Here is an 11,833-nt window from a genome sequence, read left to right on the forward strand (position 1 = left end):
TTGTTCGTGAAATATTGTTTCATTTTGCTAGTGATATCCACGCTCTAGCGGTGTTCGCCCCCGTTTCAAAGATTCTAAATGCAAAAATGCACAGATGGAGTTTCTAAGCTTTATAAGGTATAAGCTAGGCCTATTACACAACATAAATTGTCACTATTTTTTGGGGGGGGTCAGTCACGTGATCGGGATATGACGGGAGTATTTGTGTGGGCTCGGGATGGGATGGGAGCGAAAATTGATTCCCGTGTCACCCTCTACTAGGTAGGTCAGCAACACTAGATTGAGAGATGCAAGTAGGAAATCATTAACGTTAGCCTTCTATTTATTGTCATCAAAACTGAGGAATGAACCGTTTTGACGCTTCATGTTTGGTTTCTTTTTTGCCGCCTCAAGTTTGTGTTGGGTCTCTCACCGCCCACAAGAATCTTGTGTCACGTTCAAGTACGTCCTGTGGAAAATGGTCTTAGATTGCAATGTTCAATTAGCCGACAATTAATTTAAATTAAAAATAAATTGTAAATTCCGATTGTCAATTAACCGTTTACATCCCTACTTAGAAATAGTTTTTTTCGGTTTCGAACTGCACTTGCTGCCTCACTCCCAAAAAAGGTGTTTCTTTGTCGAACAAATTGGGAAGCAATGTGAGCCTTGAATTGAATGCCATGCAGGAATTTACAAGGATCTCAAAACCGGATTATGAACATTCTTTGCCATAGAGAAACACACACAATAGCGTTGGATTATAAACATGCTTTGCCACAAAAACAGACAAAAACATGAGGTAAGTCGAGATATATGAAGTTATTATTTTGCTGTCACTTCGTCTGTTTTATAACCCAGAAGGATATACTTGGTATCAATGATAGCTCTGTGTCTCCTCTTTCATCTGACATGCGTGGCATATCTATCCAATCACAGGTCCGCGAGTAATTCTAACGAGAGTAATTGACCTCTCCAGAATAAGTCCCGCCTCCGTAACTTCCGTATCCATCCAACTTCCGGGCGTGGATTGTCTATGAGAAATAACATGGCGTTTCGAAATATCATACCGGTAAAACATCTGTAGGTAGCGAAGTTGAAAAAGCTGGTGGGCAGATTGGCCTACACACTTCTGCCATATAGTTTCCACTGGATTTTTTGATTGTCGGTGCCGTTTAAGTAGTATACTATAGACTATACTACTTAAACGGCACCGAAAATCAAAAAATCCAGTGGAAACTAGATGGCAGAAGTGTGTAGGTCAATCTGCCCAGCAGCTTTTTTTAATTTGTCACCTACAGAGTTTGACAGGTACGATCTTTCAAAACGCCATGTTATTTCCCATAGACAATCCACGCCCGGAAGTTGGATGGATACGGAAGTTAGGAGGCGGGATATATTCTGGAGAAGTCTATAGAGGTGGATTCTGTCGTTCGTTCTCATGACACAGTTCGCGTCGTTCAGTTCGCCAAGATGATTCGTTCTGAATCGTTCGTTCGTTCGTTCAGTCGCATTTCCGGTAGCCTACAACGTAGTTCAGCGGTGAATCATGGAAGGCAGGTTCTCAGCTCCTCTTTTGTGCAAACGATCAACACAACACTGTAATTGTAGCGGCAAATATATAGCTGCAACTTCATGATTATGTGTAGCCTACTTTTAGACAGATCAGCAGTAGCTAATGTGTTCATTCACCTTGACATTAAATTGACATATTGAAGGTAAATAGAGTAGACTACGGCTAGATCAGCTAATTTCTTTTTTTAAAAATGTGGTCATTCATAAAGGAACAAAGACCCAGTAGGCTATGCCGACAAACAAGACTTGGCAGAAAGATTATACTTATGGAAAGGTTTCAAGTCCCCATTTTGCCTAGGCTACAGAGCCATAATCACTCTGCTTCTAGCCAAGAACGAGTGACTGACTTAACGAGAACGACAGCCCGAAGTGAAACAGGTCTTGGCGTGAGAACGAACGAACGAACGAACGAGACAGATTGAAGAGACATTTATTAACCTGGCATGACACAGAAAATACAAAGACAGCATGCATTTACCATTAGACAGATATTTAAATGTAAATGCCAATATTGAAATGCAAAATGGAATTGTTAATGTAAACCATTATCGTTATTTTTTTTATCTTATGCTCTCCCACTAGTCTCACTAGCCCATTTGTTTTTTTTCATGGAAACGGTTGCTATGCTTTCATGCCCCTCATTGGCTAATTCGATGAGAACGTTTTAGAAACAATACAGACAACAGCATACGATTGGTTTGGCTCTCGCCTTAGGAAGCTGGGCCATAGGCATTCACAGCAGCACTAGGTCAGTGTGATTCTGCGACGAACGAAAGAATGAACAAGAACTGGAAAGGCGAACCAGTTCAGGTCGTTCATTTTAAAGACCCGTTCGAAGGAACTAGTTCGTTCGCGAACGACCCACCTCTAGAGAGTAATGGGTGTGCAGTTGGTTTTTGTACATGACGTTATTATTTTGCAGTCATTTCGTCTGTTTTCATAAGGCAGAAGGATCAACATACTTGGCACCAATGGATGGCCCTGTGTCTCCTTTTTCATCTAATATGCTTGCCATAGCCTATCTATGCGTTCACGGGTTCGCAAGTAATTCAAACGAGAGTAATGGGTGCGCAGGTGAAAGCAGAGACTGTAAATATGATGCAATTTGATTTAATTTCATGATTTTTATTAATCTTCATACTTTAACGTACAGACAAGTGCGTGGTCTCGTTGGAAAGCCCCACCTCTGCTCTGTCACACACATGCAGTGTGAGTGCGGACCAGGAATGGGAGAGAACCGTACTCCGCCATGGTACAAGTGAACCCAGTGCCCAGTGTGAGTGTGAGTGCGCCCTAAATATGCTGATTGTACGTTGCCATTTTATTTACAGACGGACTCCAGGCCTTGACTGTGATGGGATATGAAGAAGGTGCTGTCATTCTGAGGTGTGGGTACCCCGCACAGTATGGAAGCAACAGAAAGTATCTTGATAGGAATTCAAGCAGACTATGTTCTAATAATAACAGTACAGGGGTGGAGAGTATGCATGAGTGTGTGAAAGACAAAAGGTTTGTCCTCCGTGACAACCCATCGGAGGGGAACTTCATGGTGTTGATGACTCAGCTGACTGCTGAGGACGGAGGAATATACAGGTGTGTGGTGGACAACGCCTCTCGTTTGGTCTCCACAGATGTACAGCTGAAGATTAACACAGGTGAGTGGTTTTGACCCGCCATGTGTTATATGACCGCCAAGTAGTGGTGATACCTGGGGCAATCATTCATGTTTGAGCAACGTTGCTGGGCAATCGCATAACCAGTCCCATGTATTCTGATTGGACGATCATGATAACATCCCTACTGATGTTTAAAGCTTTCCAGAGAACAAAAAAATGGCCACTATCAATAGACATGCACAAGAACTACAATACTCTAATACTAATATTGCAGAGATACATTGCTCAGAAAGATGCTCACCTTGGATATCAAGGGTTCAGAGCACCAGTGTAAGACCTAAAGGGCGCCGATGGGGACTGTTAGAGTAGCGTGGTAATAACTAATTTTTTCACTGACAGGTGGATGGCAATCAGTTACAACATCATGTCTTCCTGGGGCGAGTGTGGAGTTCACCTGCACTTTTCCCGAAAGATACAAATACAGACAGAAATACTTCTGTCGGAGTCAGAGAATGTTAACTTGCTCCAAACTCACCTCTTTTTCTGTGACCCTGGACCAGCTTACGGCAGAAGATGCTGGAGAGTACTGGTGTGGAGTACAGGCAGCTGTAGGTGAATCCATCACTATGATCAGCAGGACCCAACTCATTATTGGTCAGTAACATATTACTATGTGTTGGTCAGTATCAATCTGTCCATTTATCTATCTATCCATCCATCCATCTATCTATCTTCATTGTCCCATGTTATTCATGTGTTTGTATGTTTTACTTGTTGTGTGCTTTGTAGTAATTCCCAAATGTGAGGATTGGATGGCCCCCCCGAAAGCCAAACAATACCGTTTTTCTTAAATAAATACCTGAACTGTAGCACCGAGGATGAAGACATTTTTATGGTATATTGCTCTCAAGGGCCCACATCAACCTAGCCCATAATCACTCATTTGTGATTTGCATCCCCCCGGTAAAAATGAAAATGCATGAAATGAAAATCGCCCCTATCTTCAGTTGAGATGTTCTGAACTGCACCAAATTTCATATGTATGTATATGTATGGTTAAGCTGACATCCTCTCGGAGTATGCCACGTTTCGTAGAATTTCATCTATGGGGGGGGGGGGGGGTATAAAATGAATGAATTTATGTGTACATTTAGTGATTGTACACTCATCGGCCTGTAGATGGTAGTGTTGAGGTAAGGGTTGTCGTTGGAGGATGATGAGAGGATCTACAATGCAGGACTGTCTTAAACACACTCTCTCACAAACACACAAACACACACACACACATAAACACACACACATGCACGCATACACACATACATGTACACAAGTAGTTTGATTGTTATTGATATGTTGGTGCCGTTATAACGAGCAAATTGATAACAGCACTGTAATTGTTTTTTTCAAATGTCATCCCATTGTGTTCAGACCATACTGACAGGAGCTAAGTTAGTCAGCCACAACACTAATGTGCGCTAATGCAATGGTTTGCTGATGGAAGATATAGGACAGCTGTCTAGATGCACCCTAAACACCAAGCTAGGACATTTCTGCTTGCTAATTAGGATTTTCTGCTGTTGAGTCGCTCACAGTCCTTGGTGGCCCTGTCAGCTGCTTTGTAAAATGTTGCATTAAGACCACAAAAAGTCTACACAAAATAAATGTGATCAATTGAGCTTTCATTCCCAAACACTCACTAGATTACATGCAGTGCCAAGTTTGACGATGTTTGGATTAGTAGGCCTAATGCATGTATCGTTACATATTTCAGTAAAAGGGTATGCAGTGTCTATTCAAAACGACGAAAAAATTATGTGCAATAAACAGAAAATTGGAATAGCCAAGGCTATTTTGGACTTGAGACTTTGAATAAACAAACGACAATTCCGACTGCAAGTTCCCAAATTAAAACGCATCATTCTACAAAATGGTTTGTCTTCTCTACCATAAATTTATTCAATAGACTTAACAATGAACATATAGCCTTAACTCAAAATGTGAGGCATGCAGGCATGCCTCTACCAGCAGGCATGCAAATGGGCTATGTGTTTTCTACAGGAATAGCATGTATGAACGGGCACTGCAAGTATAAACTGCTCACAATGTAGTTTATGACAATGTGGTTATTACAGAACAAAGATCTATCATTAGGAATCTAGAATAGTTAGGCCTATTCAAATACATAACGCCGCACCTTGATTAGAACCTTGTTATGGGAGAACATTTTTACATGTTCATATTTTTTATTAAAAATGACTATTGGCCGATATAGAGCATTACAGTCCGGAAGTAAGAATGCAATGCAATTTCTCCATTGACAATTGGGGTATAAGCCATAAAAACCTAACTGTACATAGACTTAAAACCAGCTACAGGTGGACTAAGTGATAGTATACTGTATGTATATGCTCATATAGACGTCAAACGTTCAGGGGGCACTAACCTTGTTTTGAGATAAATGTATTTTATTCGTGATGTCTTGGATAAGTACTTCATTATCCATAATCCTGAACAATCCCACAGTGGCCGCTATGGTAAAGTTTGAAACTTTCTCAGTGAAAATTGTTCACCAAGTTGGTGGAGTCTTTTGCTACCTATGGCGAAAATCTAAAAACTTAACCTTAGAAACCACAGTAAAGTAGGTTAAAGAATGTTGGGAAAGGAGGTTTGAAATGTGTGTAGTTATAAGCACACATCACAGATTCCTACTTTAAGCATTACAGTAATAGTTATAACCCTATCACCTAGGCCTACAGATTCATGTGTACCATTGGTGTGATTCTTCTTCTTTTTTTCCGGCTGCGGGGCATGGGGGCCTATCAGGACTGACTATGCATCAGGCCCAGGATCTTGTGCTACGCCCCTGGTGAGAATTGTTCATCTGATTGCTTTTTTCTGACTTTGATGAATATTTATTTTTCTTCCAGCTTGCACAGAGATGACTGTGGCTGATATTGTCTTCCTGGTTGATGGCTCTTCGAGAATTGGATCTGAGAACTTTCAGCATATCCGGGAATTCCTCCACGGCCTGGTTGACAGCTTTGATGTTGCTCCTCATCATGTTCGAATTGGCATGGTGCAGTACAGCGGCACTCAACACACAGAGTTCAGTCTCAACACCTATCAGAATAAAACACAGATTCTCGACTACATTGATAAGCTGTCATCCGTGGGTGGGGGAACGATGACTGGCTTGGGGCTGGATTTCATCCTGAAGAAGCACTTTGTGGAGAGCGCAGGAAGCCGTGCCAAAGCGAAAGTGCCCCAGATTGCAGTTGTCATCACGGATGACCGGTCAGACGACAAAGTTGAGCCATATGCAAAGAATCTGAGGAAACAGGGGGTCACCCTTTACGCCATCGGCATCAAAAATGCAGATGAGAAGCAGCTGAAGGAGATTGCCAGTGAGCCCCATGAGCAACATGTCTACAGTGTCTCTGACGTCACCGCTCTTCAGGGCATCTCTCTGAAGATCGTCCAGAACCTATGCACCGAGATTCCTATTGAGAGTCTTACTGAGATTCAAAAAGGTAGTCCAGTTCACTTACAGTCATGATAATTTGACGGTTGTGAATGTGTCTTATCTTGCAAATACAAATACTTCCCCTCAGTGCATTAACAAAGAATAGGTACATGTATTTCCAACACCTAACAGAAAGATTGTGTGTGTTCTATATGAACCTCACAAACTTTCTGACATTAGTAAAAGTTTCTATGTGAAAATCTTGGGCGTCGCACTTGGGGTAAAACCAGTACTGATTACTAGGGCCCCAAGGGGAGGGAGGGCCCTTGAAAAGTCTGGAATATATTTTATTTTATCTGAATTTTTTTAATTTCCTAATTAAATTTCATAATAAATGCCAGATGAAATGTAAAGTTAGTGATACTGAGCTGTGCGTAGGTATTAAGTATGTGCCTATAACTGTTTAGGAGAATATCGACAATACAATGTTATCACATCTATTCATTGCATAGCCATTCCTATCATAGTATATGTAACTCATTCCATGTATGCTTAAGCTATTTTATGCTCATTGGATCATGGCAGTCGACATAAAACTCTAATGAAAAAGTACCTATGGAGGCAATCACACTTGCTACTGTTTAGCTGATGGCAAAATCTCAATTTCACAAGGCTTACATTTTTTGCATTTTTCATATAATTGGAACGTTTGTTGCTCAATATAAGTAAGAAAAATGCTTTAGCTCAGTGTTTTTCAACCTTTTTTGTGCCACAGCACACTAACATTCTGTGTGAAGAAAAAATAAACATACCACAGCCTAAAATTTCAAATAATACACAGATATGGCCTTATTATGGCTTCTACGCAAGACCTGCTAAATAAAACAAGTGCCCTCGTTTTATTTATAGGTGACTATATATAATTTAATTGTTGTTATGAACTGGATATGTGATGTTTCTGTGAATACTGGATATGGGCCCCCCGTTGTACAATGCCTGCATACCACAAATTTTCTGCGGAACACCTGATGATCTCTCACAGCACACTAGCGTGCCCCGGCACAGTGGTTGAAAAACGCTGCTTTAGCTGATCTACAACATTTCTTGAAATTGGACTTTCAAGGTAAACGGGTTAAGTTAAAAAAATGGATTACTTCAAACCAACAGACATCTTTGTCCAAAAGGATAGGCATATGAATTTCATGTATAACTACTGATAAGAACATCAGTTTTTTCATGTGTTGAATGAGTGCATAATTTAATTCAACTGGCAGAAAGAGCTGTCGCGGGTAGTCTACAGATGCGAGTAGGCGCCATTCAAAATATGTTTCCATCAGTGTTATGAAAATTAGATTTTGTATAGGTAGACCTAATCCTAATGGTACAAAAACCCAGAATAAGATGTGAATCAAATGAGTTTGTGCGCATAAAAATGCTGTTAACATAATGTTCAGGCCTCCTTGCCCAAGCCAGAGGTGGGACCAAGTCACAGCAGTCAAGTCCAAGTCAAGTCCCAAGTAAATACAGAGAAGGGCAAGTCGAGTCCAAGTCCAAGTCACATCAAAGCCAAGTCGAGTCCAAGTCCAAGTCCCAATCTTTTTCAAGTCCTGAACAAGTCATCAGGTACTCTTCACTTAATAATGCCATTATTAGACTATCGATCATTTTAGCACTTACATCTAATCCACAGTATTTTTTTTAGAAATACAGATTAAAATATGTTCAATGTTTCTGTCTTGTAATCTTTTACGACATATGCATGCACATACCTGTGTATAGACATGTGCATACCTGAGTAATCTGTAAACGGATAGCTACATGACACTCAGCACAGCTGCAAATATATATAATGTTTTTCCAAATTGCAGAGCCCACTGTAAGGATGAGTAATAATTTGACTGATAGTAATAATTTCACTGCTCTAGGCCACAGATTTGCCTGCAAACTATTTATTAGGCTGTCTGCCAGTGGCGACTCATAAGGGAAGCCAAGGTCAACACTTTTATATTATTTAAAAGATAATAATGACAGTAATTTTGTTTTAAAGTATTCATTTCTTTAGAAATACTACACATTTGATGCTGTTTATCTCATTTGTAAATGGTGCACTGTCACTTTAAGCCCATTGTGTCATTGTGTGCCACAGTCCACACATTCTCATAATGATCTTTTTTTACCAGCTCCATTCAAATATAGCCTATGGCTAGTCCACAAACTCAAACATCATTCCCTTGGAAAGAGAAGCATGTATGACATGATGCTTGCTTGACATTTTCTGTTTGCAATTAAAAGTGAATTATGAGCCTGGTAGCCAGTAGCCACCTAGCTACAGTAGCTGAGTGAAATGCGTTTCAATCGGCATATCATGTGCTTCATGTAAATACATTATTGAATACTTCAAGACTCACCAGTTCCATTACACAAGGCAAAGACAACTCTTCATAATATTCTTGTCCACTTTCCAAATCACAGTGAGTGCAGCTATGTCATAGTGACCTGGATCTCATAGTTTATAACAGTACAGTAGTAAGAACCGGATAAATTCACAATCTCCTCTAATCTCGTATTTGTTGCCTTCACGATTTCCTTTTATATGTTTCTTATATTTAAAAGAAGATATCAATCATCAACAATGACAAGCCAGCTGGAACCTACTCATTTTCTCTCCCTCTCGTGCGTGCTTAGATGCGTTCTCAATTAAATGCAGTAGGGTAGCATAAGTTCAAGTTGGATCTTAATGGAGAGGACTCGAAAAGTATCAACTTTATGTAACATGCTGTTGGTGCCTTTTGACATTAAACGTTCTCTAACAAGAGTGCAAATCAGTTTGCAGTAAAGCTACTAGTTATTGGCTAAATGTTGGTCCTTCCTCGGTCTCTTGGTGCCCTACACACAGTGCGTAACACGTGTGGGGGTAGCGGCAGCACTGAACTGTGCTCTGGCCACTTGTCTCCGCTATTTTTATTTTTAAAAAAAATTTTAGTCGCGGAGGGAAAGCGTCTCTGGGGTGACTGATCCACGATCAGGAAATTTAGTTTTTGATTCGAGACATGTCAAGTCATCACAAGTCAAAGAGGCAAAGTCCGAGTCAAGTCTCGAGTGAATAGTATTCAAGTCCAAGTCGAGTCGCAAGTCATGCAGAATTTTATCAAGTCAAGTCTGAAGTCATTAAAATCATGACTCGAGTCTGACTCGAGTCCAAGTCATGTGACTCGAGTCCACATGTCTGGCCCAAGCCATTGGCCTGTGGCTCACCTGCCTTTGACCTCACCACACGTCACTGCTGCACAGTGTAGAGGACTTGCAAACAGGGGAGAGACAAGGTTAGAGTGTCTTACCTGGGCTAAGGAGAGACAGAACTGGAACTCCTCTTTTCACATAAAAACAAATTACAAGCAGGGGAGAGAGGTGCCAAATACAGTATCCTCTATGCTGCTAGGCTTTTTTGGCCAAATAATTGATGTTGGTGGACAAGGATAGATTGTCTGTAATGTGAACACCAAGGAACTTTGGGATCTTCACCTGTTACTCCAAGGTTCGCACTGTGATATTGCACGGTGATATCATCTGCAAACTTGATCATGTGGTTTGAGAGGGAGGTCCAGTCGTGTGTCGGCTGAGTAACCAGTAGAGGACTGAGCACGCACCCCAGAGGGGCACCAGTGTTTAGTATGATGGTTCTGGAATTGGTGCTGCCAATCTCAACTGAACTGTCTGGGGCCTCTCCATCAGGACGTCCAGAATCCAGTTGCAGATGGAGGTGTTAAAGGGGTGGTTCAGGATTTTGGACATAGGACCTCATTTCCAAGTAAGCAAGTGTGATATGTATCAATGGAGACCGTTTTCAACACGTTTCATCCAGTCCTTCTAATTGCAGAGTTTGCAGGTGCTAGGCTAGCGCAAGTCAACGGTATGTGTTAGCCTGCCACTAAAAACAGTCTTACCCACAAAAAAATGGTCCTCCTAAACCCTACGGTTCTCGAGATATTCACAGAAAACTGTGTCTGCCCTACCCTCATTTCGGGGGGTCCAGTCCAGCGGGGGGGCTACAGATCAAAACGAAAAACGATGGTTCCATGCTATCAATATGGGGTTACATGCCCATCAAGTTTCGTCTACCCCGGTCTTTCAGTGTCCCGGGAATCATTGACGGAAATTTGGACATGCGAAAAAGAAAAAAGAAAAAATTCTGACTAAACCTATATGACCGCCGCTTCGCTGCGCGGCGGTCATAATTAAACAACTTTAAATTGACAATAATTTGGTTAACACAATTCCAAAGCAACTCAAAGGACAAACTGGAAGCATGAGTTATTAGCAAATTTGCACTGTTGAAGTGTGATCCACAAGATACTAGAAGTATGCCAAGAATGTCTAAATAATGTGTATTTATCACTGTTATAGACTGACAACATCAAATCATGGCTTATGATCATTTCTAAGTGTCTGTGTATGTCTTTTCTAGCTACCGCTGCATTTCTCTCACTAGCTGGGATAACCGTGTTTGGAATAGTGCTTTTTGTATACGTTAAATGCAAACTGAAGAAGACAACAGGTACACATGCACACATACACTTGTACACACACACACACTCACACATACATACACACACAGATAGAATAATAGTCCTATGTGTTTCAGTTTCTGCTGCCTATCACAGCCAGACAACTGCAGCTCCTTCTGCCACACAAGAGGTGAGATGTGATATCGACTTCTTTCCTGCTCCTCAATACCACTCAACACACATCAATCTGAAACATTGAACTCTTTACTCAGTGTTGATCTGTCTATGGAAATCTTTTTCAGCCGGCTAATTATGAAAATGATGCGACTGCAACATCACATGACGAAGTTCCGTCTAACACCACAGCATCTGAATCAGTCTACCAGGGCCTGAACCCCAACACCATGGTACAGGTTCCAGTTTATCAGAGCCTGAACCCCAACACCATCGTACTGGATTCAGTCTACCAGCACCTGAACCCCAACACCATGGTACAAGATCCAGTCTACCAGCACCTGAACCCCAACACCATGGTACAGGATCCAGTCTACCAGACCCTGAACCCCGACACAATGGTACAGGATCCAGTCTAAGCACATGAAACCCAACATCATGATACAAGTTCCAGTCTATCAACACCTGAACACATCATCTTGCAGATAGACTTTCTTCTATCAGACCGTGAACCCCATTAC

At 41.3% G+C, this 11,833-nt stretch overlaps 1 long non-coding RNA gene across 1 annotated transcript; it reads left to right on the top strand.

The window, feature by feature from the left end:
- The first annotated feature begins 11,096 nt into the window (after positions 1–11,096).
- Positions 11,097–11,569, top strand: LOC143132782 (uncharacterized). The gene is made up of 3 exons (XR_012988364.1): positions 11,097–11,188; positions 11,276–11,328; positions 11,441–11,569. It is a non-coding gene; the product is annotated as an uncharacterized LOC143132782 (long non-coding RNA).
- The last annotated feature ends 264 nt before the right edge of the window (positions 11,570–11,833 follow it).

This window comes from Alosa pseudoharengus, unplaced genomic scaffold (assembly GCF_046254945.1).
Source record: "Alosa pseudoharengus isolate Yale_2024_CS ecotype anadromous, Long Island Sound unplaced genomic scaffold, YU_APseudo_1.1 YU_APseudo_1.1_scf_1, whole genome shotgun sequence".
Taxonomy (NCBI): domain Eukaryota; kingdom Metazoa; phylum Chordata; class Actinopteri; order Clupeiformes; family Clupeidae; genus Alosa; species Alosa pseudoharengus.